This window comes from Dioscorea cayenensis, chromosome 17 (assembly GCF_009730915.1).
Source record: "Dioscorea cayenensis subsp. rotundata cultivar TDr96_F1 chromosome 17, TDr96_F1_v2_PseudoChromosome.rev07_lg8_w22 25.fasta, whole genome shotgun sequence".
Lineage (NCBI taxonomy): Eukaryota > Viridiplantae > Streptophyta > Magnoliopsida > Dioscoreales > Dioscoreaceae > Dioscorea > Dioscorea cayenensis.
Window position 1 is genome coordinate 7,357,778 of NC_052487.1, and position 6,808 is coordinate 7,364,585.

Consider the following 6,808-nt stretch of genomic DNA (forward strand, 5'->3'; position numbering starts at 1 on the left):
TTATCTACAAGCCATTATAATTTTGATTAATTATTTGATTCTATTGAACTTTAATCAAATTTTAAACTTAAGACAAAACCTATTCCAATTTACAATTGCACTTCATCCCATGATGTAAAATTATAAATTGACAATTTTATCTCCTATATTCAAACAGAGACCAATTCTCAATTCCTTCAAGTGTGACTTCCTAGGTTTGTCCTGATTGGCAATGGGAGGATACCAAAGGACGTGAGAGACACCTAACCAGCCCAAGGCCCCCATGTCGTAGCCTAATCAAATAAGAATGAATAGATCATTACGAACCTTCTGATTATGATTACTATATATGTACCAACTCTTCATTTTTGTATCCCAACTAGGTGAGAGCAATAGAAAACATAAAACTTACCAAACTTGATCATATACAAATAACCCATAGTAGAGTAGGATTAACAATCTATCCTTCATGTTCCACATATTTAGTTTATCTACCTTGGCCAAGGTCATCTAATCTCACCTACTCATAGTTACATAGAATAGAAACTCGTTTATTTTTGAGAGAATAATTCCTTCTTTGTGATCACTCACAACTATTATTTGCTAGATATAGCTGCATTCCGAGGTTAGCCTTGCCAAAAGGTAATTTGGGCTTAACTACCCTAGTAATAGACTAGATGTCACAAGCACATCATGATCATGATATCTTATATCTAAGGTCCACTCATATGATCATAATCAACAATCCAAATCATTGACATCCAAAGAGTAAAACCCATGTGATTGGATTATAGCAATTCATGTTTAAATACTCTAATCTCATTAATATATCTATGACATATACTCCCACTATTCTATAGTGTTCAAATGACACTTTTTGTCAAAGCATACACCATATAAATCCTTATGAATCTTTAATGCCCAATTAAAGATTCTCTAATTTATGAACTATTTAAGTATATGCCTTAAACCCTTCTAGTGCCCTTCCTCTTATCCCAAAAGAGTAGAAGGTTTAACTTAATACATATGGACTCTAATGTTTAAAACTTATTAAAATACCAACACAAGATTTATATGAACAATAAAAGAAATGACTAGTATTAATAATAAAAATGTATCATACAAATGAAATACCCTAATACAAGTATCTTTGTTGCCATCAGAGAATATACTAGTAGAGGATGAGTTAATTATAAAGGGTTAGGAAAAGCTAAAGATGGTTAAGAAGGTGGTGAACTGTGTCTAGAGGTTGGGTTAAAACTTGATTTATTTAAGATGATTGAGTTCAGCCACCTTCATTTAAATTAGGCTAATCTAATTGAGATGAGTTGGTTAATTGGATTTGGGCTTGAGCTTGATTGAATTAGTTGTGTTTAATTGCTTACACTTTATTGGTGCTGACAATGGTTTGGTTTAGTCAATTTAATTCAAGCTAATTCAAATTGAGTTCAATTGGGTTGACTACTTGATTAGGCTTGGTTTAGGTAGTGGTTCAGTGATATTGGGCTGAACTAGTCTAATTAGGTTTGTGAACCAATCTCATTAAGGAGGATTACATGAGAAATGGACTTGGCTCAAATTGAGTTGATCCAATTGGAGTGGGTTCAAGCTGGTTCAAATGGTTTAGCTCAAATTGAGTTGATTTAATCCCAATTAGCTAGAGGTAATTCAAGCCTAGTTAGCTAGGTTAAGTCAGTTTTGAGGCTGGTTAAAGTACTTGTAATCGGTTTTAAAGCAATTGAGTGAATAAGCTAGATTAGATAAGTTAGGGCAACTTTAATCATTATACTATCATAGAGTTTGATACCCGTGCCACCTCATCAACCCATTAAACTATCTCTCATAATAGTTATTCTATAATATAGGACCTACAATCCTTTCATTTATCATTTTTAACTATTTACATTATGTATTTCCTTAAAAAATGTTTTTAATAAAATATTAAATATTATTAATAAAATAATTAAATAATATATTTAAAAATTATGTTTAAAATACATATTTAAATAAAAAAATCAATAATAATAAATTATAAAATTATTTTTAAAAATATTAATAATTAATTTGTGGATGATAAAAAAAATTATTAAATTGATGAAGAAATAAAGAAACAATTTAATATAAATTAAAAATACTAAAAATATTACATAATTAAAGTCATTAATAAAAACTATAAAACACTCATTTTCATCTTCATTCACTCCGAAATGACGCCAAATATGCTCTACCAAGTCCAATCGAAGTTGATGGTATACTTTTTTATCACGTAATTTTGCATTTTTTTCTTAGGTATTGTTGAAAATCTTGAGTGCACTCTCGACTGAGGGGGAATGGGGATTCACTTTCATCATCATCCCAATTGTGATTGTATCTCCTTCATCTTCAATAATCATGTTATACAATATTATGCATGTGTACATTATGGGTCCATTTGATACACAAAGTTTTGAGGTACAACATAGCACAAGTTCTCTTGTTCCTTATTTGGTTTGTAAAAAGGTTGAGAGTACTCAGTACAACACAAGTGGATAATTTTTTTGTACCACCAAAACCTCGATACAAAAATTCTATTGTGGTACATCACAACTAAAAGACTAAATTACCCTTAATAAAAAATAAAAATTACAATTATATATACTACATCCCACCACACTCAAGTCCCCGACCTTGCATCTCTTTCTCTTCCTTCGCTGATGCCTTTCCTCATCTATACAGTCCTCTTCTCCCACTCCCTCTCCCTCACCTCCTCTTTTTCTCTCTTCTATTTTTTACTCTCTCATCTCTCTAAAATTTTAAGGTTTCCAGGGAACATCCGACATAAATATTGATTAAAGATTCACGCTAGAAAGGTATGGGTTATTGAGATTATAGGTTTTTTTAATCTATTTCATTCACTTACTTAATGAATAAGGGATTTAATTATATTTATGATTAATTTAGAATTATATGGCTATATTTTATACTTTTCATAATTCTATTTGTGTTTTCATTTCCATTTGAATAATATCCAATTTCTTTTAATGCAAAATAGAGGTACTTCATTCAAATTAGTATTTGATTTCTATACCCCTTCTTTTTTAAAATAAAAAAAATATTATATATATTTTTTATAGGTTGATGCACATTATCCTGCTTTTTTAAAATATATATATATATATATATATATATTATAAGTTGATGCACATAATATAAAACAATTATATTTTTAACAAAAATATTTATGAAAATTTATTGTTTGGTTCCTTAATATTTTACAAAATAATTTATATAATTTTTTTTTGTAAAAATATATTGGTTGCCATTGAAAATTTTTACAAATTAGTATATATACTCTTAAAAATTTATAGTTTTAGAAAATCATATTTACAAATTTTATTATTTAGTCTCTTGGCAATTTATAAATTCATTTATATAGTAAAAATAAATTGCAAAAAATAGTTGTTTGGAAACTTGATTTTCTTTAAATTAGAGTATATAATATAAAAAATATAATTATGATTTGATAAGATTATTAATTATAAATTAGATTATATTGATTATAGATTATAGTATATTTAATAAGAATATATAATAACAAATTTTATTGTTTAGCCGGCTGACATATTAACCTAATTTATCATGTATATTCTAGCAAAAAATTATTTTTCCATATATTTTGAAATTTTGAAAAAATATAATTTTTATTTAATAAGTTGATTAATTATAAAAAATCTAACCAAATTAATATTGAAAATGAGAGAAATTTCAAATTTTATTTCTTTATTGTAAAATAAACATAGGATAGTACAAACTACAAAGAGTATCAGAAGTAATTTTACAATATTTTATCCTGTACTTGTAGAAATTAAATGAAAAGCACCACAAAAAATAATGTGTTGGCCATAAAATATCAAACATGGTACAATACAAGTAGTTGTGCTTTACCACAACTACTTGTACTATTCTATACTACTTGTGTTGTACTCAGTTGCGTATCAAACGCACTATGTATCTCTCAATTTTTCCTTGTGCCAAAAGTAGGCAAGGCCTCGTGCAATTGTCCACAGAGATTGAAGCATGGCAAATGCAAGCTCAACGTCTTTTCGTCAAGTCGCTTGCATTTGTTTGAACTTCATCCTTTTCGAGTCTTCAGAATATGAGAAACTTTTAATGAATGTTGCCAAATCTAGATATATACTAGGGGTGTAATAGGTCGAGTTCAAGCATGGTAGTAAGATGCTCTAGCTCAAGCTTGACTGAAAATTTGTTGCTCGATACTCTACTCGAGCTTGACCAAGTTTTGTTTTTAAAGCTCGAGCTCGACTCGATAGATAAATTGAGTTACTTGAGCTCACTCAATTGAGCTCGGTTTTTGTTGGATTTGAGTAATTTGACTATAAACATTCTTCTACTCGAACTCGAGCTCAAGCTTGAATAGAGCTCAACTGGGACTTGAGATCAAGCTTGAGCTCAATTATTCAATCCTTTTTCCCTTCATTTTAAATGAAAAAAAAAACCTTGACATTCCACATCAGTATACCTAACCAAAGGAAAAAATATACAATGACATCAACAAATACCATCAATAATATACTTAATAGAGAAAACAATATTTCACTTAACTAAATAAAACAACTAGAACAATATTACAATAACATCAATATGAAAAATTCATAATGATAAGAACTACCAATATTACAATAGCATCAATATACCTACCAAAAAAACAATATTCCACTTAACTTAGTAGAATAACTAAAACAACAATATTGTTTAGTTTTTTTAATAAAATTTTACAATTCATACTTCCAACATCAAAATACAAAATTAACTCTACACCACTTGCAAGTGTCAATACAACATAATACTAAATCATAAGCAAAAAAAAAAAAATGTTCATAGCGATCAAAAAAATAAATAGCCAACACATCAACATGCTCTTAAGATCAAAATGCCTTCAAGTGAAGGTTTGTCCCATATTTCTCATCAAACCTACACAAAAGAACAATTAGAGAACAAAAAATTATAAAAATTGATTGTAAAAAAAAGAGTAAAGAAATTAGTAAGGCATGAATAAATATTTCCATCACTATTAAAATATAATAATAATGTAATAACATTCATACCATTTAAGACTTAAACTTCAAGCAACGTTAAGTGTAATTTCAATTGGCTTCTTCTCTTTCTAAAAGAGACAGAGTGATATAAAAATAGTTAGAAATCATAGTAAAGTATTGCTAACAAATGATAAAGAAATCATAGTAAATCATTGGCTTCAATTCACATGTAAGTATCTAAATTTATAAAAGTTTGAGAAAGTGCATAACATGCATAATTAATATAATATAGATAGATGGCATGTTAAAGAATGATCATCAATCATATTAAATCATTCCTTCTTTCTCCATTAATCCAGCCATGCTTTCTCCACTATCTTAAAAAAATTCTTACATATATGTATATATATAGAACATTTGATTAAGATATATAGATACATGATCATCAATCATCATCTTAAAACCTAACACTCCTTAGCATCAACATCATTTTAATATAATGTTGATAAATGAAAATGATAATAATTAATCAATCATATTAAATAATTTATTCTTTTCATTAATCCCTTCATGCTTTCTTCATTATCTCATATTACTCTTTTACATATATAAATATGTATATATACATATATAACATTTGATTAAGATATATAGATACATGGTCATGGTCATCATCTTAAAAACTAATACTTCTCAACATTAACATCCATGACAATTTTTGGCAAACCATCCAAATTACAAAAAAAATGGAGGTATAGTAATAGAGACTATTAATACATATATGAATAAATATAAAATATAGATAGGTCATAAATGGAGTGCTAATTGACTATCAAGTATGATATAATTATTAAATTAGTTTAAAAAGAAAATAACAATAAATTAAAGACCTTGAAAAGAGGGATTAGATAGATACATTCTTGAAGAGGAGTTAAATTGACACCAAAAGTATCCTTAGCCTTGCATGCAAGCAAAGTGAGGCTTTGCCAAGTTATAAAAGAGGGTTCTTTAGAAGACCATAAAAAAGATTTGATTTAGAAAACCAAAGCTCTATATAGATTTACTTGAGAAAGATGAATACCTCTAGCTTGATTTACTTGAAACTTCCATCTTGACTCTAAAGTGTTGTTCGTGTTTAATTAATTTCAACTTTCAATTGAAAATATTAGAGGTTAAATGAAATCCAATTAAATTTTATTTAAGATAAAACCAAGTATAAATAACTAAAAAATCTCATCTTTCATTTTCATAAGCTCAAAAGAAGTAGAAATGCCATATATAATAATTAGAAAAAATAAAATGAAGATAATCAAATCTAAATATCAACAAATTAATTATTATAATATATAAACATCTAGGAAATTTCCAAAAGAAAATTAAAAAAAAACAAAACAAAACAAGAATGGAGAAGAATCTGAACCTGGGATGAAGACAGAGGATTAGGTGGCAATAGGAAAGTGCTTTCTTCTGATAGGGTGGTGGGTGGCAATTGACAAATAGCAATGTGAAGAAGTTGCTTGTTGTAATTCTTGTGAAGGAGCCAATTGGGATTCTTGGGAACTTGGGATTGGTGGGCAAGTGGATATATATATATATATATATATATAGAGAGAGAGAGAGAGAGAGAGAGAGTGTGTGTGTGTGTGTGTGTGTGTGTGTGTGGAGAGTGCCGGTGATGTTGTAAAGGTGAAGGCAGATCAGAAAGAGTTATGTTTTTCCTTTTTTTTTTAATGAAAAAGTAGAGTTAAGATTTTTTTTATTTAAAATCTAAATTTTGACAAATTTACACCTTT

General features: G+C 28.0%; 1 long non-coding RNA gene across 1 annotated transcript; it reads right to left on the reverse strand.

Moving 5' to 3' along the window:
* Nucleotides 1-4,772: 4,772 nt before the first annotated feature.
* Nucleotides 4,773-6,522, reverse strand: LOC120280252. The gene is made up of 3 exons (XR_005542280.1): nucleotides 6,436-6,522; nucleotides 5,085-5,143; nucleotides 4,773-4,950 (listed from the first exon to the last, which is right to left on the reverse strand). It is a non-coding gene; the product is annotated as an uncharacterized LOC120280252 (long non-coding RNA).
* Nucleotides 6,523-6,808: the final 286 nt, after the last annotated feature.